The 25,167-nt window shown below is 42.5% G+C and overlaps 2 long non-coding RNA genes across 3 annotated transcripts in view; both read right to left on the reverse strand.

The window, feature by feature from the left end:
• Positions 1–24,435, reverse strand: part of LOC136621465 (uncharacterized) — a 69,600-nt gene extending 45,165 nt beyond the window's left edge. The window contains exons 1-4 of one of the 2 annotated variants that reach the window (XR_010791245.1): positions 23,491–24,435; positions 22,195–22,482; positions 18,708–19,862; positions 18,522–18,587 (exon numbers count right to left, since the gene is read on the reverse strand). This is a non-coding gene — a long non-coding RNA (uncharacterized lncRNA). Of the gene's footprint in view, positions 1–18,521; positions 18,588–18,707; positions 19,863–22,194; positions 22,483–23,490 lie in introns of those variants that run through there. The other variant, XR_010791244.1, reaches the window with a different exon arrangement.
• On the reverse strand, positions 2,971–4,936 carry LOC136609810 (uncharacterized). Its single transcript, XR_010790056.1, has 4 exons — positions 4,874–4,936; positions 4,362–4,415; positions 3,337–3,374; positions 2,971–3,179 (listed from the first exon to the last, which is right to left on the reverse strand). It is a non-coding gene; the product is annotated as an uncharacterized lncRNA (long non-coding RNA).
• Positions 24,436–25,167: the final 732 nt, after the last annotated feature.

Consider the following 25,167-nt stretch of genomic DNA (forward strand, 5'->3'; position numbering starts at 1 on the left):
GTGCGCGCACTTCCGGCGGGGCCTCTCCGCTCTGCGGCTCCGGCCCCGGGCGCCCCGCAGCCGCCGGGGATGGTGAGTACTTCCTGTTTGATGTCGGGGGGCAGCTGGGGCTCGATGTCGGCTCGCGGTGGGTGTCCGGCGGTTCGGAGTGTTCGCGCGTTCGCGCGCTTTCCTCCGGCGCCATTCCGCTCGGCTGGGCTGCAGATGGTGGCGGGCTTGCGTGCGGTGCTCCCCTTGGCGCCTGGATCGGGGAGTTGTCGCTCCGACCGGAGTCTTTGTCCTCTGCCGGCCGGCGTCTTCTCCCTTTTCTCTCCTCCGTCTGTGTTGCTGGAGGTCGCTTCCCGCCGTTGTCCTCCTGCTGCTTGCGGCGCTCACCGGCGGTCCTGATAAAACGATCCAGCGGTCCCGCGTCTTCTTCTCTGCCTCCTGGTGTGCTCTCTCCTCTCTTCTTCTTGCCCATTCCTGCTTTTGGGCTATTTCTGGAAGGTCTGGATGCCTTTTTTTTTACTTATTTTGGCGTGGGAAGGACGGAGCTCCTGCTACGTGCGACTTAGCTCCTCATGGTCCAGGCCACGCCCCCAGAGTTGTAGTTTTTATTGGTACTATTTTGAAGTACATGTGACTTGGATTGCTTTTATTACGGGTTTTTTGGCATTCACCAAGCTTATGTAATGCATTCTACTATGACAGCAGTGTATTACTGGAGGCAGGGTTTAACACGCCGAGTTACACGGTAAACGTGGAGGCCTTTGTCAAGCTTCCGGCTGCCATGGAACACATTGGTATCTTGCAATCCCATTCCATGGTGTCGATGGGTGACAGAAGGAGCCCCCTCCACCTTTCATCTGCTTACATGCTGCAGTTGCTTTTGATTGTGGCATGTAAGGGGTTAAACTGCCTGGATCTGAGGTTTCTCCATTCCTACTGGTTAGAGTAGGAGCCCGGCAACTCAGTCAAGCCCCAGCTTTAAAAATAAACATGCATGTTGAGGTTTAAGGCCCTTTACTGGGGTCACACTGTTGTTGCCGCTGTTGGTGTTGTTGCCACCGCTGTTGTTTCCATGGCTGACACTGTTGTCGCCGCTGTTGTTTCCACGGCTTACGCTGTTTTTGCCACAGCTGTTGGCGTTGTTGCCGCCGCTGTTCTTTCTACGGATGACGCTGTTGTTGCCGCTACTGTCGCTGTTGTTGCCACAGCTGACACTGTTTTTGCCGCCGCTGTTATTTCCACGGCTGATGCTGTTGTTGCCGCCGCTGTCGGTTTTGTGCCGCCGCTGTCGTTTTCACGGCTGACACTGTTGTTGCCGCTGCTGTTCTTTCCATGGCTGACACCATTTTTGACGTTGGTGTTGTTGCCGCTGCTGTTGTTTCCACAGCTGACACTGTTGTTGCCACCGCTGTTGTTTCCACGGCTGACACTGTTGTTTCTGCCAATGTCACTGTTGTTTCCACAGCTGTCACTGTTGTTGTCGCTGCTGCTTTTTCCATGGCTGACACTGCTGTTGCTGCTGCTGTTAGTTTTGTTGTCACCACTGTTGTTTCCATGGCTGATGCTGTTGTAAGCTGCCGTTGTCAGTATTTTTCCCACCACTGTCGCTGTTGTTTCCACGGCTGACACTGTTGTTTTCAACAGAAATCAAAGCAAAACTGTATAATCTATAGCAATGATCTATGTGTATACTGTGTAGAGATGATACACATAATATACAGGATCTAATAGATGGGAGAAGGCTTTACCTTTACAGTATGGTTTTCGGATGGTTTTCATGTTATGACCTGAGAAAAACAAGAATGATATATTCTTTAGAAGTGCAAACAGAAATGAAAGCAAAACTCTCCCGCAGGATCCGCCGCAGCATCCGCACTGGGATCACGGGGGATTTACAGGGCAATATCTGTCATTTTTTAAAATTCTCTCTCCTTTTTCACAGTTAGGATAATTTTTAAGCACACAGAAAATCTCTTTAAAGTTAATTCTTTAGTGACCAATCACATAAACGTATGTCATTGATCTGTAGGGTGAGTATGGAACAAGCTCGGTAGTCATGCTTGCTTCATACCTGGCTGCTACCAGCTAATTCCTACAGCTGACATCTGCTGACTATAGCCACAATCAGAGCTGGCTCCCATCATGGCCATTTATCTACTTAGATGCTGCAGCCTATATAATCTCTCTATATAAGCTCTAGCGCTGGTATAACTGCGTCCCTTCTCTACCTAACATGCGTCTATAGAAGAGTTCCCCTATAAGACACAGCCCGTCACTACTGCCCAGATTTATACTGTGTAGATGGTTGCTATGAGAATTCTCTATGTGTCACCCAATAAGATCACCCCTTACGGCCTTTGTTGGGATTTTCTGGCAGCCAATTAATGAGCTGTTCCAGGAGGTCCAGCATCTCCCACGATAGTTCTGGAAATAAGAAGAGATGTATACAGTTTAAGGACATGCTTTCTTATGCAGGAGGGTCAAACGATGGCCGCTATAAGAATTCTTTAGGTGTCACCCCATAAGATCACCCCTTACGGCCTTTGTTGGGATTTTCTGGCAGCCAATTAATGAGCTGTTCCAGCAGGTCCAGCATCTCCCGTGACACTTCTGGAAATAAGAAGAGAGGTATACAGTTTAGTTTTAAGATATGCTTTCTTATGGCAGATGGTCCATCTAAAAAGGGTTTCCTGTCCTGTTTTTCCACTGAGGACCTATCCTCCAATAGGCCATCAGTATTTCATGGACAGGGGTCCGCTGCTCTGAAACCCCATCCATCAGCTGATCGTCTGCAGTGACAGCGGCATCAGCGGACATTGAATGAAGTGGCAGCGCCGGATTCACAACCCATGAAATAACTACTTTTACTTTTGTCTTTCCGCATTCAAGGACACCTCTCCTTGGGGTCATCCGGCGGCGCTGCTGACAGTTCTGGAAAGGAGAAGTCATTTATACAGTATTGAATATTAAACGATACTGTTGAAAAATACAACCGCAAAAACAGCCCCCACGTAGCTTCACGTAGTTGGAAAAATATGTTTATGGTTTTTGAAAGTGGGGATGAAAAAATGAAGGTTTCTGAAAGTTTTCTCCATATGTGACCCCACGAAACAACTACCTATTTCTACTCCTGGCTCTCCTCATCCATGGATACCGCTCCTCCGGGTCATCCTGTGGCGCTGCTGGCAGTTCTGGAAAGGAGAAGTCATTTATACAGTTTACCTGTAAGTCATGTTTTATCTGTGGGGGTTCTTAGTCAGTCAGTATATGTGTATAATCTATAGGTGATCTGTGTGTATACTGTGTAGAGATGATATCCAGGACCTAATAGATGGGAGAAGACTTTACCTTCACGGAATGGTTCCGGATGGTTTTCATGTTATGACCTGAGGAAAACAAGAAAGATATATTTTTTAGAAGTGTAAACAGAAATCAAAGCAAAACTTTCCCGTAGGATCCGATGCAGCAGCCGCACTGGGATCGCGGGGGACTTACTGGACAAAATCTGCTATTTTTTTAAAATGATCTCTCCTTTTTCACTGTTAGGATAATTTTTCAGCACACAGAAAATCCCATGCTTGCTTCATACTTGTCTGCTACCAGCTAATTCCTACGACTGCCATCTGCTGACTAAGGCCACAATCGGAGCTGGTTCCTATCATGGCCATTTATCTACTTAGATGCGGCACTCTATAGTCTCTCTATATAAACTCTAGCCCTGCTGTAACTTTCCTCAGTGAAGAAATGTATGGACACCCAGGACCCAGAGAGCCTCACGTTGGAGGTCATGGTCTTAGAGGGGTTTAATCACAGTCTCTACCTGCAACATTGTATTCTATAGAAGGGGTAGTCTGAGTCTTCTGGCATCAACAACCGTCCTCTGATGGGGTGACCCACATACAGGATTAGATAAGAGGTGAAGTATGAGGGTGATCAATGAGTGGAACAGGTTACCACAGGAGGTGGTGAGTTCTCCTTCAATGGAAGTGTTCAAACAAAGGCTGGACAAATATCTGTCTGGGATGATTTAGTGAATCCTGCACTGAGCAATGGTTGGACTCAATGAGCCTGGAGGTCCCTTCCAACTCAGAATTTTCTTTCAGGGTTTTTTTTACGTGCACAATACGCAAAAAATATGCACATTTCAGTCACATAAATATGCTACATATTTACGCAACTCAAAAACATATATGCCCATGTAAATGAGCCCTAACCCGTAGACGTCCTCACGCTTTCCTAGTAAACAAATGCATCTATGTCAGTAAGTCACATTATATACATTAGGTTAGATTCCCTTATCTGCCCTTACAATCTCTTATGTTTGCATCCTGTTATATAAGTCTATATCCTCTATGGACAGACATGTATATTACCTTCAGGATATGTAGTCGGAGTGGTGGGCAACAGGTCTTCTCTAGCTGTATCCCCTGTAAGAATCAAGAACATACCGACTTCAATCACAAAGTACAGAGCAAACCAATATATAGAGGGGGTCTCAAAACGAAGTAAACACCCATAGAAAATGAAAATAGTTTGGTGGAAGATGATCCAACTTTAGACACCTAAGTATTGCAGTATATTCTACATGCGATCAGACAATCACTAATTCAAGCCCCCTATTAGGACGAAAAAAATAAAAACCACCTTTTGTTGAAGTGAATGGAAGCTGAGCTGCAATTCCAGAAACAACCCACAAAGAAGGGTGGCTCTGTGTTTAGAGAAAAAAACACCATGTTTTTCTAACCTTGAAAAACCCCATTAACCCCATCATGTCAACATATTGAGCTTGTCTATATCTTTAATAAATTGGGGAATGGTTATCTACAATTATAAGTAATGACATAAAATAATGAAATAAATAGTAACAATGTCATTATGCACTTACCATTTATACTGGGAAGAGTCGGAATAATAGCGATCATAATTCTGACCTCCGGTCCAGATGTTTCTATGGGGAAAACATGGCATTCATTAGTGTCATACATCATCTACATGTGGGCTCCAATGCGAACCCGAGATTTATAGGACACATCGCTTATTACAGGAAGACTAGCGGATTCTAACTAACTTCTAGTAAATGGCACGGACTGTAAATTAATTTTAACTGAACCATGAGTTCACCAAAACCACTAAAACTGCTGTATAATACTGTCTAATGGCAGCGATGAAATAATGCAACTTACTAGGTATAGGTCGAGAAGTCGCCGTGTCCAAAAAAACTAACACACAAAACACAAGAGCTGTGCTCCGAATTATCTCCACATATAACAGGAATAGTCGGTATTATAACAGTCCTAATTGTGACCTCCGGTACATCAGCCATGAAATGATGCAACTTACTAGGTATAGGTCGAGAAGTCGCCGTGTCCAAAAAAACTATCACTAAAAACACAAGAGCTATGCTCCGAATTATCTCCATGGTAGCAGGAAAAGTCGGTATTATAACAGTCCTAATTCTGACCTCTGGTCCAGATGTTCCTGTTGGGAGAACAAGGCATTCATTAGTGTCATACATCATCTACATGTGGGCTCCAATCCAAACCCGAAATTTATAGTGCGCATCTCTTATTACAGGAAGACTAGCAGATTCTGACTAACTTATCTCCTGAAAATGGCGCGGACTGCGGCGGCGCTCACTAGTGGGGAGACAATTTGTGAAAAATCAGTTTGGTCCAAATTAATTTGAACTGAACCACAAGTTCAGCAAAACCCCTAAAACTGCTGTATAATACTGTCTAATGGCAGCAATGAAATGATGCAACTTACTAGGTATAGGCCGAGAAGTCGCCATGTACAAAAAAACTAACACACAAAACACAAGAGCTATGCTGCGAAGTATCTCCAATTATAACAGGAATAGTCGGTATTATAACAGTCCTTATTATGACCTCCGGTCCAGATGTTCCTGTGGGGAGAACAAGGCATTCATTAGTTTCTTACATCACCTACATTTGGGCTCCAATCCCAACCGGAGATTTATAGGGCACATCTCTTATTACAGGAAGACTACAAATTCTAACTAACTAATATCCTGTAAATGGCGCGGACTGCGGCGGCGCTCACTAGTGGGGAGACAACTTAGAAAAAATCAGTTTGGTCCAAATTCATTTGAACTGAACCACAAGTTCACCAAAACCCCTAAAGCTTCTGTATAATGCTGTCTAAGGGCCGCCATGTAATCATGTAACATTGGCAGGTAACAGGTCAAGAATTCGCCGTGCCCAAAAAAAACGATCATCATCAAAAAAATAAGAGGTGTGCTCGGAACGTCTCCATTGTATATCACTATCTAAGGACAGCGATGAAATAATGTTACATTACCAGGCAAGAGGCAAGAAGTTGTCGTGTCCAAAAAAAACCGCAATAATCATCCTAAAAAATCAGATCTTTGCTCCGTTGTATCTCCATTGTAGAAGAGACAGAATCATGGATAGTGGGATCATTTATCCCAGCCCTGCTTTATGATGAGAGCTTAAAGTTGTTGTAAAGTGTTAAAGAGATAAAGTTTGAATAACAATGATATGGGGTAAGAGAAAAAAACTAATAAAAAAGAATAGAGTCTTGCGAGGAAACAAAAAGAAGTGACTAAGAAAAGAATAAAGGAAAGAACTTACCTGGCGTGGACAGCTATCCTGTGGGGAGGGGGAGCCGCCACACCTGTAGTCCTGGTAAGCCGGACACTTCTTCTGCACCAGGTGCATCCATGGGACAGGAAGACTCCAAAATCCAAGGCAGGGAATCAGGACAAGGACAACTATAGTTTAAAGAAAAAACAACAAGCGCTGATAAGTTAATGTAGGGACAAATTGGTAATATTCATTAGAGATAAGAGAGGGGTCTGATGTGGGATCTAGAACCCCCCTCTCTGTCGTACATCAAGATGCAATGTAGACACATATTAATAGAAAGCAGGTTTTTTTTAATGACAAAAAGGTAAACACAAGAACTTCACAATGTTGCAACAGGTTTCGGTGCCTTTATAGCACCTTTTTCAAGCAAGACTTAACAGACCAATATCATTAAATATATAAAAAAGTGACCCCACGAAACAACTATTTATTCCTACTCCTGGCTCTCCTCATCCATGGATACCGCTCCGCTCAGCAATGAAATGATGTAACTTACTAGGTATAGGTCGAGAAGTCGCCGTATCCACAAAAAACGCAAGATCTATGCTCCGAATTATCTCCATGGTAGCAGGAAAGGTTGGTATAATAACGGTTCTTATTATGACCTCCGGTCCAGATGTTCCTGTGGGGAGAACATGGCATTCATTAGTGTCATACATCATCTACATGTGGGCTCCAATCCCAACCCGAGATTTATAGGGCGTATCTCTTATTACTGGAAGACTAGCGAATTCTAACTAACTTATCTCCTGTAAATGGCGCGGACTGCGGCGGCGCTCACTAGTGGGGAGACAACTTAGGAAAAATCAGTTCGGTCTAAATTAATTTGAACTGAACCACAAGTTCACCCGAACCCCCTATCACTGCTGTATAACACTGTCTAAGGGCAGCGATGAAATAATGTAACATTAGCAGGTAACAGGTCAAGAAGTCGCAGCGTCCAAAAAAATCCACAAATACACTCCAATACATAAGAGCTGTGCTCCGAAGTATCTCCATTATAACAGGAATAGTCAGGGGAATAATAGTCCTAATTGTGACCTCCGGTCCAGATGTACCTATGGGGAGAACATGGCATTCATTAGTGTCACACATCATCTACATTTGGGCTCCAATTCGAGCTTGAGATTTATAGGGCGTATTTCCTATTACAAGAAGGTCTAGCGAATTCTAACTAACTTCCTGTCAATGGCGCGGACTGCGGTGGCGCTCACTAGTGGGGAGACAACTTTTGAAAAATTAGTTTTGTCCAAATTAATTTGAACTGAACCACAAGTTCAGCAAAACCCCTAAAACTGCTGTATAATACTGTCTAAGGGCAGTGATAAAATAATGTAATTTACTAGTTATAGTCCGAGAAGTCACCATATCCAAAAAAACCACAAATACACTCCAATACATAAGAGCTGTGCTCCGAAGTATCTCCATGGTAGCAGGAATAGTCGGTATTATAACAGTCCTTATTATGACCTCCAGTCCAGATGTTCCTATGGGGAGAGCATGGCATTCATTAGTGTTATAAATCACCTACATTTGGGCTCCAATCCGAACCTGAGATTTATAGGGCACATCTCTTATTACAGGAAGACTAGCGTATTCTAAATAACTTCCTGTAAATGGCGCAGACAGCGGTGGCGCTCACTAGTGGGGAGACAACTTGTGAAAAATCAGTTTGATCCAAATTAATTTGAACTGAACCACAAGTTTAACAAACCCCCTAAAACTGCTGTATAACACTGTCTAAGGGCAGCCATGAAATAATGTAACTTACTAGGTATAGGGCGAGAAGTCGCCATATCCAAAAAAACGATCACCAAAAACACAAGAGCTATGCTCCGAATTATCTCCATGGTAGCAGGAATAGTCGGTATTATAACAGTCCTAATTGTGACCTCCGGTCCAGATGTTCCTGTGGGGAGAACAAGGCATTCATTAGAGTCACACATCATCATCATCATGTGGGCTCCAATCCGAACCCGAGATTTATAGGGCGCATCTCTTATTACAGGAAGACTAGAAAATTCTAACTAACTAACTTCCTGTAAATGGCACAGACTGCGGCGGCGCTCACTAGTGAGGAGACACTTTAGGAAAAATCAGTTCGGTCCAAATTAATTTGAACTGAACCACAAGTTCACCAAAACCCCTAAAACTGCTGTATAAGTATAAGGGTGACTACCCACTAGCGGTTTTTTTTTCCACTGCGAATTTGCTGCGTCAATGGGATTTCCTAATGTTAAAAACGCAACGCGATGCAGCGCAACACAACTTTGCGTTTTTAACATTAGAAAGTCCCATTGACAATTGGAAAGAAAAAAACATACATTGGCAGAGACCAGCATACGATATCAAGTCCCCCATCATTTCACTGATTTATATAAATATAGGTAGTAGATAGATAGATAGATAGATAGATAGATAGATAGATAGATAGATAGATAGATAGATAGATAGATAGATAGATAGATAGGATAGTAGAAGATTGTTTTTACCTTCAGCACCCGCTGGTCCAGGCGGTGTCTCAGGTGCTCCGTTATCCTCATTGGGTGCTGTTGCTTCAGCAAGCAAGAGAGAAAGTAAAAGAGGAGAACATTATTCTTCCTGCTGCTAGAGACGTCTAGAAATGTATATGATTGGACAGAATGGAACAGAGAGATGAGAACCAAGTGATGTTAGGATGAAATAAGTAACATTACCAGGTAAAGGCCGAGAAGTCGCCGTGTCCAAAAAAACACAAGTACAACCCAAAATATAAGAGCTGTGCTCTGTAAAGTCAGCATTGTAGAAGAGGCGGAATCATGGAGAGCATGATCACTTATCCCAAACTGCTTTATGATGATAACTTACAGCTGCCGTAAAGTGTTAAAGAGATAAAGCTTGAATAATAGTAATATAGGGAAAAAGACGAAAAAAAAAAAAAAGAAGAAGAATAGCGCCTTGTGAGGAAACAAAAAGAAGTGACTGAAAAAGAATAAGGAAAGGACTTACCTGGCGTGGACAGCTAGCCCGAGGGGAGGGGTAGCCGCCACACCTGTAGTCCTGGTAAGCCGGACACTTCTTCTGCACCAGGTGCATCCATGGGACAGGTAGGCTCCAAAATCCAAGGCAGGGAATCAGGACAAAAGATGAGTAGTCGCGATGTCCGAAACGCAAAAATAATCCAAAAGATAAAAGCTGTGCTCCGTAAAGTCAACATTGTAGAAGAGGCGGAATCACGGAGAGCGTGATCACTTATCCCAGCCCTGATTTATGAGGTTATTGCCCAAGAAATAGGCCATGCTGTGATTTTTTGATATCGCTGCATAAGAAAAATCGCTCCTGTGAATTAACCCATTGTAAATAATGGGTTATGACAACACCTACATCCTGTGTGTCCTGCAATCACAGAACTGGCGTGTTTTTTCTTGTCCGTGTAAATACAAGCTTAGAGCTGAAACAGATGAACGCGTTTGTGCATTTTTTTTTGTGCACATGAAATCACGGCTGTAAAATGTGACAAAGCGAAGCCATTCATTTCAATGGGTTCGTTCTCATGAGCTTACTACTTGTGCTCAGGACCTGCCCTATCTTCCTGTAAGTTACGCAGGAAGCTGCTATGGAAGTCTGTGGCAGGTTTAAAAAACCCAAGGGGAAGGGTGCGGCCCGGCAGGCGACGCAGGGAGAAGAAGACAGCTGGCCCTTATTAGTGAAAAACTGACTGATTTCTCTACAAGTGTTTGTGCATTTTGCATCAGTTTTTGTATTTTTAATTTTAAAAAAATGTGCACAAGTGAATACACGCATTGGGGGAAATGTATTAAGATCCGCATTTTACACGCTGGTCTTCATAAAAGTTCACCTCGGTGCACCATACATCTAATATATGCGCATGCCTCTTTTTACAACATGTGATGATAATTTTGTAGAGACTATTAAGAATCAATTATACCAAATGTGTTGTCTTTTTTTTTAATAAACAAAGTGTCCAAAAAGGTTTTTTTATGTGGATTTTTTTCTACTTTTTTACGTTTCTGAAGAGAGTTGAAGCCTTATGATCGCTCATATAATACACTGCAGTACTTCTATAGTGCTGTGTATTATGCGGTTTACTTGCCAGTCATTGCTATGGCAGACCTAGAGGGCATTGTTAGGCCAATTTGTATCCTGGTTTTCCTAGGGGGCTTACTTTTTTTTGTTATGTTATACAACGGCGCTATATGCTGGCTAAAGCCAGTACTGCATGAGGTGACACGTTGGATAGGCTCCGACAGCAGATAAGCTGGCAACATACAGTAAGAGAACTCCGACAGATGTCTTCAAACATCAAAGCTGAACAGCTTTACATCATCATGTCTTCAGAAGTCAGACAGTGGATTGGAAAGGGTTAAGATGAATGTACTTCTACATATGTATTTAACCTTATAAATCTTGACTAATTAATGGTTACTAAATACTAGCAGTAATGTCTATGCACTAACCCACAAAAGATTATAGAGATGGATAACATTTATCTAGTATGTAGACCAAATAAGAGAAAAAAAAAGTATGTATGTATATATACATTATTTTTTGGGAGGGGTGACTATGGCGCAACCTTCTGATAAGGAGGACTGTCATATATGTTTGACAAAAGAAGTTTTTGTTTATTTATAAGAACCAGCCTGTAAACGTGTTTCGAGGTATGTGAACCTCTTCCTCAGTACTTTCTGTGGATACACTACATAATTACATTTAAAAACATGAATAAGATAAGAATTAACAAATGGAAAGTGGGACATGATTTAGGTATGAAGTAGAAAATAGTAAAATTTAAGGAAAAAAGGAGCGAAAATACTAAAACGATGCATAAATGACACAGATAAAGCACATATAGTTCAATAATATTCAGAATCAATTAAATAGTTGGTAAAAAGGTGTTCAAACATGTAGACACAATTATGATGAAAATACTTGAAAGTATTTTAAAAAGGTATTAAGCATCGGACAAAAGCATACTTGTCATGTCATAAAATATCTATTTTCATCCAGAACAAGCTGGGAAATCTATGCTCTGGGACCGTATATCCCAATCCATGGCATAGAGATTTCAGAATGGAATTTGCCCATATTTATAAATAGCTGATTATTGTTACAAGTTGTACTGTACATATTAAAAGGCATTCATGAAATCCTAGTGGAAATTATTTAAGCAGCGCATAGAGTGGATGCGAACATTTTATGTCTATGTAGTGTAGCAAATCAATTTACGTATTTATAGTATAACAGTCAAAAGAAACCTAAACTGAAGTTCTATGTGTTTAAAATCTAAATGTAAAAATCTTATTAGTTGTCATAGATTGGGTGAAGCACAGGGAAGATCAGTTGATGTTACATCTACTTTCTGAAAGAAAAGAGATACGAAATAGGAATTTAAAAGTTCGGCCTACTCGACATCATTCTTAACTAATTCACCATTTTCATATTGTAAGCATCCAATAGCATCTTCGACTTTTCTTTTGCTTTTGACATACCCCCCAAATCGTTTTTCTTTTATTTCTTTTGACTTCTACTGTAAGCCACAATTCATTATTAATAGAGATGAGCGAACGTACTCGGTAAAGCACTACTCGTCCGAGTAATGTGCTTTATCCGAGTATCTCTTCTCGTCCTGAAAGATTCGGGACGCGCTGCGGAGCGGGGAGCTGCAGGGGAGAGCGGGGAGGAACGGAGGGGAGATCTTTCTCTCCTTCTCTCCCGCCCGCTCTGCCCTGCTCCCCGCTGCGACTCACCTGTCAGCAGCGGAGCACCCCGAATCTTTCAGGACGAGCGGAGAGATACTCGGATAAAGCACATTACTCGGACGAGTAGTGCTTATCCGAGTACGTTCGCTCATCTCTAATTATTAACTTTAGCTTATCTGACACTTGCCCTTCAGGTTCTGCAGATTACATTATATTCTTCTTTGTATATTCCCCCCCCCCCCCCCCTCCCCCTTCACACACACACACTTTCCATTTGATAAACATATTTTTCTTCCTTTTTAGCATGTGTGCAAGTTCTGTGTTCCTTCATCCTGGTCTATTTAAATGCTTCCCATTATTCCTTCTTTTAGGGATTGTTAACGGTTGTGCTTCAAGAATCTCATTCCACAATATTTCCCAACCTTCTTGGACATTTCTGTCCTTAAGAACATTCAGTCATTGGATCCTTCTTACCCTCTCTCTGAGTCTATTAAAACCTGCCTTTCTGAAATCTAAGGTTGATGTCTGAGTTTTCTCAGGCCTTCCTCCCCTTGTTATCCAAAATTCAAGGATAGCATGATCACTGCCTCCTAAGGTCCCAGCCACCCTTACTTCCTCAACCATTTCCTACTTGTTGCAAAGAATTAGGTCCAAGACAGCAGACCACCTTGTTTCCTCTTCTACCTTTCGGAAGATAAAGTTGATTAGGCAGTACAGGAATACTTATGTGGTGAACCTATACAATAAACCAGGTCTGTGGTACATAGGCAAACTTTGGGACCCGGTTGTAAGAGCTCTTGACCTGTTCAGATGGACAATTGTTAATACTTGATCGCACAGCTGAAGGTTATGACAGTGTTTGAGCTATGATGCAATTAGACAAGGAGATTGCTCTCATAGTAGGTTTGGCCATCTCGTGTGAAATCTCTGTTACAGATTGTGGACCCACTGGACCAACCAACCAAGCCCAGAACGGACCTGGTGTGGTTGATAGCTGACTCCTAAGATAGAGAGACTATTGCCAGGGAAGGGGAGACTGACCCTTGGCTGCAGAGGGAATGGAAGACCCCTACTTATAAGCAAGGCCCTGCGCTGGAACCTCGGGTCTGACTATCTCTAATAAGGAAGCAAACACAGGAACTGGCAGCAGACAGAGGAGCACACAGATGTGGGACAGGACAGGGGCAAACCATAGACAGGAATAGAACTGACAGAAAACAAACGTACAAAAAGCACAAAAGAACAGAAGTCTACACAGAGAGGCTGAAAGAGGCTACAAAGCTCAGAACAGACTAAGCACACAGAGATAAGCGATCTGAGAAAGCTGAGTGTCGGGGACTAACAAACACCAATTATGAGTCAAAGGGTTAGTGCCACAACCCACCTTAAATAGGGCAGTAACCCCACAGGTGAGATGAGAGCCAGAGACCTGGTTAACCCTCTCAGTGCTGGACAAAAACGGTCATATAGGATCCATATACACAGGATGAGCAGAGCGACGCTTGCAGCTATCCGGTGCTGCATGAGAACAGCAGACACAAGTAGTGGACTTTACAGTCTCCTGTAGTTCCTCTGTATAGTGAGCCAGCAACGCTATACAGCTTTTGTCTGATTAAGTCCAAAAGGACTGGGACATCTGGGGAGAAATCTTCAATGGTCTGTATTTTGGGGAGACATCCTCAGTGGTCTATATTCCGGAGAAACATCCTCAGTGGTGCACAAGTAAACCAGTTCAACTTCTTCAAAGGTGTAGGGATCAGACAGAGCTGAATTATAGGCAATTAACCACGAAAGGAAGCCGGGGTGATAGCCACAAGACGGCAAGGCAGATGGTTGAAGAGAGAGAAGGAAAGGAAGCAGTAAAAGGATGTGCAAAGATGTTGAAATGTGTTGGTATGTGAGGAGAGGGCTGTCTGAATGTCGAAAAATAAAATGAATTTAACAGCGAACAACGTGGCTGGTTACGTTATAATGGTTATACTGATATGGCCAATAAGATGAGAAAAGTGTCTGAGGAAGTGACCAGGAGGGGGTAAAAGGAGTATGAACTAAATGGATGTCTTATGTATGAATGTTTCAAGGACCATGCACTTAGTGATATTAACAGGCAAGACGTCCGACTAACTAATGTCCAAGATCACTAAATAAACCCTTCCAAGAGTGAGTGATGGTGATGTTTTCCCTCCATTCACCAGCATGGACATGTGGCAGATGCCGTGATCAGAACGCTTGGTGGCGAGAGGTCTGTATGGGTTGTGGTGGGGCACGCCGTCAGCCCCCGGGTTGTACCCTAGAATCCTGTGGGTCGTTTATTTACCTCTGCACCTGCCCTGGCTGCAGCAATCCCTGCGTTTGATGGGGAGGCAGCAGCAGCCCCCCAGCTGTCAGCAGGCCACTATCTCACCCGCACTTACAGTGTTGTTCAGTAGGGGACCAAGGCTTATACTCCATGTGTAAACAATTTCCAGAACAGCGCCCTGTCCCCTTCGTGTCGGTTATAGATAGCATCCAGACTATATATAATTGTACGTGCAAGAACTTATTCAACTTGACTAAAGCAAAGGCTGGTTCCCCCATGACAGATATTATACATGCCATCATGAAGCGCTGCAAAATTAACCCCTTAAGGACCAAGCTTAAGGTAATTAACCCCTTAAGGTACAAAGCCCGTTTGTACCTTAAGGACCAAGCTAAATTTTGTAAATCTGGCATGTGTTACTTTAACAAATAATAACTCTTTACGAGATTTGCATATCCAAGTAATTCTGATATTGTTTTTTTCGATACATGTTGTACTTCATTTAGGTGGTAAAAATAGATTGATACAATTTGTATAATTTTATTGAAAGCACCAAATTTGTGGAGAATTTTAAAAACTTCTCACGTTTTCCTATTTTCAGCAGCTGTATATCACACATGTATGTGTATGTATGTATATATATATATATATATATATATACATATATATATATATATATATACACACACATATATATATATATATATATAAAATTAAAAATGCATATATATATAAATAATATATAATATTTAAAAATACAATTTTTAAAATCAAATATATATATCTCCATCTGTTTACTTTGGAAACGTATTTGTAAATTTTTGGGGGTTTTTTGCCAAATTTAGGAGACTTACAAATCTAACAGTAATTCTAAAAGTAATGCGGAGGCTCATAGGTGTCAGACTGAGATAGTCACCCCGAAATATCAGAACAAAATATGACCCTATTCTGAAAAATAGATTCCTTAAGGTATTCATTGAGGGGTGTTGTTAGTATTTTGATCCCACATTTTTTGCAGGAATTGATGCAAATCATGTGCAAAATATTTAAATTTCATTTTTTTCACAAATGTGTCCTTTTAACAACAGATTTTTGTGCAGAGCACATGAAAACTGAAATGTTCACCACAAAATTGATACCCCTGTTTCTCCAGTTATCAGATATATGCCCATAATCCTATGTGTGGACACACAGCAGGGCCCAAGAAGCACCCGAGAGCGTTCACAACACAAATTCTGTTGGTGAATCCTTCAGGCCCCATTGCACGCTCATAGAGTCACTGTGCTGTTAAAACAAGACAAAACCCCAGCAAATGACCCCATTTTGAAAACTAGACAACCTTACGCATTCATCTAGGGGAATAGTGAGCATTTTGATCACACTGTTTTTGAGTGATTTTGCGCAAAGCAGTTGGAAAAAAATATGATTTAGAATTTTTTGACAAATGTGTCATTTTAAAGTGATTTTTTTCAGACAACTCACAAGGAAACAGAGACATGCACCCAAAAACTAATACCCCTGTTTCTCCTGTGTTTAGAAATATGCCCATTGTGGCCATAATCCTATGTGTGGACATATGGCAGGGCACGAAATAAAAGCAGTAGCAACACTGATCTGCAATGCCTTATTGCTTGTTATAGCGATCTGATGTCATGTTGCCATGGCAACCCATTAAGCTCTCCACGATGACATCATGAGAGTCCGATGAGGTCACAGTGGGAGTGCTCTCTCTGTGAACCATTTACTTGCCGCGATCTATATAGATTGCAGTGTGTAAGGGGTTAACAGCAGGGGTCGTAGTCCCAATGCACCTCCGCTGTTGCATTGGGAGGCCGGCTATCAGTGACAGCGCTATCCTCAGGGCGTAATTGTTTGTCCTGTTGCATCAAGTATCCCTCTGCCAGGATGTATAGTTACGTTTTGTGGCGTTAAGGGGTTAAATGTAATATTACCAGATTGTATGAACCTGTCTATATGGACATTGCATATTATGTTGTTTTTTTTTTGTTTTTTTTTTTAAATTGTAATCTTGAGTTCTAATAAATTCTATTTCTTATGCTTCTGCGTATTGCGTGTTGAACTTAGTGGTTTGGAGTAGCATATATACACACAGGCACAAACTTCCTTTGTGATTAGGGTTGTTTCTTCCAAAATTGGATCCCTCCAGATCCTCCCACGCTGCTCCTACTTCTCTGCTCTCCTTCAGAGTTGTGCTGTACTGAAGCATCCATTTATTTATTTTTTTTGAGGGAAAAGGATGCAAAGCCTCCCAGTCTAAATTACAGTTTGTAAAGTCTTAAGTTGTCTTTTTGGTACACTGAATGTCACATGGAGCACGCCACCTTACAGAGGTCCGCAAGAACACAGTGGTGGACATTGGTGGACATTCCTCTTTCCAGTTGTGCACTTTCCTGGGTCTGACATCGTACTGTAGGCCTTGGATCCACTCTGCCTCCCAGCTAATGCAGTCACTTTATGTCTGGTGGCAATCAAAGCCTTTCACTCGCAGAGGAGACAGTGTGCAATTTCCACTCCAAGTTAGCCATCACTTCTGCTCCCGCACTAGGGACTGCTAACTCCGAAAACCCTTTTTCCCCGTACTGTAGGAGGCCTCATCTCAAGGCCCAAGCCAAACTCCATGCAGTAACTCTGGACACTCCAGTAAGTTTTGATCTGTTCCGGTCTCTTTAAGACCAGCCTGAAAAGAGGAGCTGGACAGAGGTTGGGGCGAGCCTGTTGGAGAAGAGGCTGTGGGGCAAAGAGAATAAGTTGTGTCTCACTGGATTGCTCCTGGGTTTAGTGCAACTGTAGCAAAACACACTCAGGCCTGCAGAACCTGTGCCCTGACCAAGACTCCTCAAAAACAACACACCTAGGCCGCTCTGCCCCTTCCAGAGATTGCAATTTGACCACATAAAGCTACCAAAGAATGGTGTCTACGAGTATGCCCTCATCTGCATTGACTTTTTTTCTGGGTGTCAGGAAGGATACCTAGGGTCAAAAAGCTTGGCAAAGACCACAGCATGCAAGTTTATGAACTAAGTGATCTGCAGATATGGTATGCCAGAGGCAATAGAAAGTGATAGGGGCACATATTTAACAGCAGAAGTCATGCAGGAAATCATGGCCTCTCTAGGGAATAGAGCTAGCCTTTCACACCCCTTAGCACCTATAGAGCAGTGGAAAGGTGGAGGGGCTTAAAGGGGTTGTCTCGCGGCAAACCTCAAAATTTTACCTTACCCCATTCCCCCTGTCACCCCCCTGGCATAAAATAGCAAAGTAAAGCGGTTTTTAAATCGCTTGCTACTTACCGATCCGACGAAATAAGGACTTTAAAAAATCTTCTCCCTAAGATGGCCGCCGGTCCTTTCCCAGGGATGCACTGCGGTTTTCTCCCATGGTGCACCGCGGGTCTTCTCCCATGGTGCACCATGGGCTCTGTGCGTTCCATTGCCGATTCCAGCCTCCTGAATGGCTGGAATCGGCATACGTGACGGGGCGGAGCTACGTGATGACGCGTAGAAGGGGGTGGAGCCAGAACGCCGCTCGTGCCTAGACTGAGCAGAAGGGGAGAAGACCGCACAGCGCAAGTGCGTCTAAAAAAGCAAGAAGACAGCGAAATTAGACGGAGCCATGGATACGGGGATGCTAGCAACGGAGCAGGTAAGTGAATAACTTCTGTATGGTTCATATTTAATGCACGATGTACATTACAAAGTGCATTAATATGGCCATACAGAAGTGTATAACCCCACTTGCTGCCGCGAGACAACCCCTTTAATGGGACATTGAAGCTGAAGAAGAGTAAAAAGCAGTGAAAGAATTGGGTAAACCATTGCTGGAGTGTCTTTCCCTAGTATTATAGTAAGAAAGACGTCAGGCAGCAGGTTTGGTGCGGTTGTATTTTATGCATTCATGAGAATACACAGATAGTAATGCCTCCTCAACACACAAGATGGCGACGTTTCGACTCTAAAGAATGAGTCTTTGTCAAGCTAGTTACACATTAACACAACCTATGCTCTTATACGCCCCTTCACCAATCACATAATAATCATTAAAAAGATAAAGTGGAACAGGTGTATTTCTTACCTCAGCGCTGGATTCCCATGGTGAACTTCACAGCCCATAGAATACATAGCTGGTGCACGCCATTGCAGTCATGTGTGTAACCCGGAAGTGACTGACCTCAGATTGCTGGGAGAGCCCATGACAGGTCATCCTCCATTGCCACAATAACCAGTAATCATTCCCCCTGAGGCTAGAGCAGAGCACAGCTGCGAGTTCTCGCGATAGCTGTGTCCCAGCTCCGTGCTTGCTATGAGTCACGCTCCACTCTGCACATGAACAAAGTCCATCACTATGGTAACCGGAGCCTCTGCCTTCCTGTGGAGTGTTAGATCTGCTTGAATGGTATAACGTGTTCTCAAAGCACCAGATCTGGTCATCACAGGGTCCTAGTGCCGCCATATCTATCCTTCTTCTTACTAATGTGCACATTACTTCCATAAACAATCCAAACACGATGGAGGAATATAAATCATATAATAAGGGCGTGTGAGATATTCCCCATAGGTAGTTATATCACCACGTCCATAGTTCACTTATAAAACGGAAAAAAGTCACATAGTATTGTATAATTTCCGGACTGGCAAGAGGATTTAACCCACATTCATAGGGTTACAAAAACCAGATATCTAGTTAAGTAAGTAGATTTAATTGATACACAGAAGTGTAGTCAATTCCAACACAGCGTCCCTAACTCTGCCAAAGGGATTTTTTTACCATGGAGCAATGTCAGTACTATGTATTAATTAGCATGAAAGCAAGCATTGAGAGGAACAATTATAACACCAGAGAGGGAACCTGATTATTCCAAGAACAGAAATCCTAAAGGGTGATCATACTACGTGTCCTATTCATTCACAGTATCCTGCCAATACTAGTACCCGAAGGCATGATTAAGCATGCGGCCGAGGTAGATCCTGATAGGTATACCCAAGCTTATACGATGATAATGAGAGGTAAAAAAACGGGGTATCACACATACACTGAAATGGCTGCCAAGGAATATAGCTTTTTTATTAATGCCCAGAAATCTATTAATATGCCACTAAATATTACATATACACTGTATTAGTGCAAAAAAAACACAAGAAATTTCAATAAATATCAAAAAAACGCAGGGGCTCAGTGTCATGGGAAAGAATTCCAGCGTCCGAGGAGGATCCACCCAGATATGACAATCTGTAATCAAAAGAAGAAATATTAAAAACAGGTCTAGGATAAAGAAAGCAGACAACAAACAAATACATCACTGAAATGCAAAGGTATTGTAATCAAGGTTAAGTCCCAATGGGGTCAGGGTGTCCAGATTGAAGATCCAACTGGCCTCTTTCCTTTTAAGTAATTTTACCCGATCCCCCCCTCGGATGTTTTCAGGGACATCATCTATAACTCTAAATTTGAGTTGACTGATGCTGTGTCTAGCACTAACAAAATGTTTGGGGATGGGCAGTTCAATGTTTTCATTCCTGATCGTGCTCTTATGTTTGGTGATACGTGAGCGAATCTCTTGAATAGTTTCGCCCACGTACAGGAGGCCGCAGGGACATGATATAAGGTAAACAACATATGATGACTTGCAAGTATATCTCTGTCGGATATAAAACTTTTTCCCAGTCCTTGGATGATTGAACGTGTTGCCACGACTCATATTGCTGCAACATGTGCAGCTCAGACATGGAAAATTCCCAGTCTTCACTGGGTATAAGACTCTTTGTTTTGGGGGGCCAATATCTGACAGGTAGGAACGTACTAATCGATCTTTCAAGTTACGTCCTCGTCGATAAGCCATAATCGGAAAGGACCGAAATTCGGGGACATTACCACAGCCCTTGGAGAGTAATAACCAGTGTCGTCTGATAATTCTCATAATTTGATCACTGGCCGGGCTATAGGTGGATACAAAGGGAATACGAGACACTTCAGTATCTCGATGTTTCGGGGAGAGAAGCTGATCTCGTGGAAATTGTCGAGCTTTTTCCATTAAAGGGCCTATCACATTCGCTGGATAACCCCGCGTTCTGAATTTGGAGTACATTTGCTCAAGACGATCGTTCACTTTCTCATTGCTTACGATCCGCCTCACCCGAAGGAGCTGGCTCCAAGGTAAGGACTCTATTGTCTTTCTTGGATGGAAGCTATCAAAGACTAATAGGTTATTCCTATCAGTGACCTTGGTAAAGAGGTCAGTCTCCAAATGGCCTTCTTTTTTAATGACAAGTACATCCAAGAACTGGAGTTCAGTAGTAGATGTCGACATGGTAAACCTGAGTTCTGGGAGTATATTATTTAATTCATCAAAGAAAGATGTCAATTCCATTTCAGTGCCTTCCCAAATCAGGAAGACATCATCAATATACCTCCACCATCCACGTACATATTGCCAGGATGGGGAGGTATAGATCCATGTTGTCTCAACATAATTCATAAAAATAACCGCATACGTCGGGGCCACATTCGACCCCATTGCGGTCCCACAGCATTGCCGATAAAAGGCATTCTCAAAGATGAAATAATTGTTGGTCAAAATAAATTCAAGTAAGGTCAAGATAAATTGAATAGTGCCATTATTCCAATCAGAGCTTAATAGGGAATCACGTACTGCATCTAGACCCTTGTCATGTGCTATTATAGTGTAGAGTGAGACCACATCTAATGAAACTAGTAAGGAGTGTTCACTCACTCTAACTTCCTTGATTTTGTTTAAGAAGTCGCTGGTATCACGTATATAAGATAGGCCTCTTATGGCAAAGGGTCTTAAAACTCTATCTAAAAAACGGGAGATGTTACTGAATAGTGACTCCCTACCGGATATGATCGGTCTACCCGGTGGGTTTGCAAGATCCTTGTGGATCTTTGGTAGGACGTAGATAGTGGGTGTAATAGGGTATTCAATGAGTAAATAATCCGCAAGTTGTTGATCAATGATAGCTTGATTGATCGCCTCATTAATCAAAACCCGTAATTGCATCTGAAAGCGTAATGTTGGATCTTGTCTTAGTTTCTCATAAGTCGAGACATCGTTCAATTGGCGGCGAATTTCATTCAGATATTTAAACCTGTCCATTACTACTACGGCCCCACCCTTATCCGCTGGTTTAATAATTACTGATTGATTCTTACTTAAATTCTTGACCGCCAGCCATTCATCCTTGTGCATATTCGTGCGACAGGGTTTACATAATCTATGAGATCTCAAGTGATGAACATCCTGCTTTACAAATTTAGAAAAAGTTTCAACTACATGGTCATTGGAAGGCGGTACAAAACGACTTGCAGGACGAAGACCAATTTCCCTCGAGGAAAACACCTCACGGGGATTAGTCTGAGTGCTGCCAACCTCACTATTTGATGGTACAGTGGAAAAAAATGTCTTAAGTTTTAATCGCCTCATAAAGGCGTCCAAGTCTACATCTAATTGGAACCAATTTACCGCTGGTTTCGGGCAGAACGCCAGACCCTTGGAGAGTACTGAAATCTCCAATTCAGTTAGTGTAATAGAAGAAATATTTACCACTAACGATTGATCACCAGTTACGGGAGTCTCCTGGTGGTTGCTCGGGTCTGCATAGTCTCTTTTCCTCGCTCTGTTGTGCTTGCGCCCTCCTCTCCGGATTCCACCCTGTTGTGTAAATTTATTCGTGATTTCGACGGCGGGCGATGACCTAAAAAACGTGCGGTATTCGGATTTCTCTCCGTGACAGGTCTTGATGAATCGTCAGTTGAGTCGGATCCAACAGATGTGAACCCGAATTCGCCTTTACGTTTTTGTCCACCCATCCGTCCACGACGTTGGTTTCTCCTAGGATTGGGATTGGAAGAAAAATGTCCACGTGAATATTGCCATTTATAAACCTTGTTATTTTTATAATCCTCCGCGTCGCGGTACCACTTCATCCTTTTAGTTGACTCTATGTCCTCCTGATATTTTCTCAGTAGAGCATCCATCTTTGTTGAGTAGGGTAGCCAGTCGGTTTCACCCATCTGTTGTTTTAATTGGGATTCGATATCTCCAATAATCTCTCGACTCCTTTTAACTTCTGAACATAAATATTCAATGTTAAGTAACATCAGATCGAATGAGCATTTATTTAAAATACCCTCAAACTTAGCACAGAAGCTCGAGTTGTCCGCAAGTAATGTGGGTCTCATACTCGAGCGCAAACCTCGTGGGATCCTCCTTGCCTGGTAATACTCGTGTAAGGTGGCCAGGTGGAGATTGTAAGATATCATGTGCTTTCGTTCTGATTCAAACTGTTTCTGTAAGACAGCCGCAGAAGGAGTACACAGGAATGAGGTATCAACAGACACTTCAGACAAAATTTTTGTTGCATCTGCTTCTGAAAACATAAATGGAGAGGAGGCTCCTGGTGCACCATCAGCCAGGCCCGCAAATAATGAGGCTTGTCCCCCTGGGGGTGCACGCTGTGATGGATCCATAGCAATTTGAAGTAAATAAAGTTGAACAGCAGCACTCACCACTACCAGTTCGGGGGGGAAAAAAAATCCTAAGCTGTATCCTTCAGCCTTGTCTGCACGCCCAGACCGGGAACGAGTCCAAATTCCCAAAAATATGCATATAGTAAGAAAGACGTCAGGCAGCAGGTTTGGTGCGGTTGTATTTTATGCATTCATGAGAATACACAGATAGTAATGCCTCCTCAACACACAAGATGGCGACGTTTCGACTCTAAAGAATGAGTCTTTGTCAAGCTAGTTACACATTAACACAACCTATGCTCTTATACGCCCCTTCACCAATCACATAATAATCATTAAAAAGATAAAGTGGAACAGGTGTATTTCTTACCTCAGCGCTGGATTCCCATGGTGAACTTCACAGCCCATAGAATACATAGCTGGTGCACGCCATTGCAGTCATGTGTGTAACCCGGAAGTGACTGACCTCAGATTGCTGGGAGAGCCCATGACAGGTCATCCTCCATTGCCACAATAACCAGTAATCATTCCCCCTGAGGCTAGAGCAGAGCACAGCTGCGAGTTCTCGCGATAGCTGTGTCCCAGCTCCGTGCTTGCTATGAGTCACGCTCCACTCTGCACATGAACAAAGTCCATCACTATGGTAACCGGAGCCTCTGCCTTCCTGTGGAGTGTTAGATCTGCTTGAATGGTATAACGTGTTCTCAAAGCACCAGATCTGGTCATCACAGGGTCCTAGTGCCGCCATATCTATCCTTCTTCTTACTAATGTGCACATTACTTCCATAAACAATCCAAACACGATGGAGGAATATAAATCATATAATAAGGGCGTGTGAGATATTCCCCATAGGTAGTTATATCACCACGTCCATAGTTCACTTATAAAACGGAAAAAAGTCACATAGTATTGTATAATTTCCGGACTGGCAAGAGGATTTAACCCACATTCATAGGGTTACAAAAACCAGATATCTAGTTAAGTAAGTAGATTTAATTGATACACAGAAGTGTAGTCAATTCCAACACAGCGTCCCTAACTCTGCCAAAGGGATTTTTTTACCATGGAGCAATGTCAGTACTATGTATTAATTAGCATGAAAGCAAGCATTGAGAGGAACAATTATAACACCAGAGAGGGAACCTGATTATTCCAAGAACAGAAATCCTAAAGGGTGATCATACTACGTGTCCTATTCATTCACAGTATCCTGCCAATACTAGTACCCGAAGGCATGATTAAGCATGCGGCCGAGGTAGATCCTGATAGGTATACCCAAGCTTATACGATGATAATGAGAGGTAAAAAAACGGGGTATCACACATACACTGAAATGGCTGCCAAGGAATATAGATTTTTTATTAATGCCCAGAAATCTATTAATATGCCACTAAATATTACATATACACTGTATTAGTGCAAAAAAAACACAAGAAATTTCAGAACAAAATATGACCCTATTCTGAAAAATAGATTCCTTAAGGTATTCATTGAGGGGTGTTGTTAGTATTTTGATCCCACATTTTTTGCAGGAATTGATGCAAATCATGTGCAAAATATTTAAATTTCATTTTTTTCACAAATGTGTCCTTTTAACAACAGATTTTTGTGCAGAGCACATGAAAACTGAAATGTTCACCACAAAATTGATACCCCTGTTTCTCCAGTTATCAGATATATGCCCATAATCCTATGTGTGGACACACAGCAGGGTCCAAGAAGCACCCGAGAGCGTTCACAACACAAATTCTGTTGGTGAATCCTTCAGGCCCCATTGCACGCTCATAGAGTCACTGTGCTGTTAAAACAAGACAAAACCCCAGCAAATGACCCCATTTTGAAAACTAGACAACCTTACGCATTCATCTAGGGGAATAGTGAGCATTTTGATCACACTGTTTTTGAGTGATTTTGCGCAAAGCAGTTGGAAAAAAATATGATTTAGAATTTTTTGACAAATGTGTCATTTTAAAGTGATTTTTTTCAGACAGCTCACAAGGAAACAGAGACATGCACCCAAAAACTAATACCCCTGTTTCTCCTGTG

Source organism: Eleutherodactylus coqui, chromosome 1 (genome assembly GCF_035609145.1).
Source record: "Eleutherodactylus coqui strain aEleCoq1 chromosome 1, aEleCoq1.hap1, whole genome shotgun sequence".
NCBI lineage: Eukaryota > Metazoa > Chordata > Amphibia > Anura > Eleutherodactylidae > Eleutherodactylus > Eleutherodactylus coqui.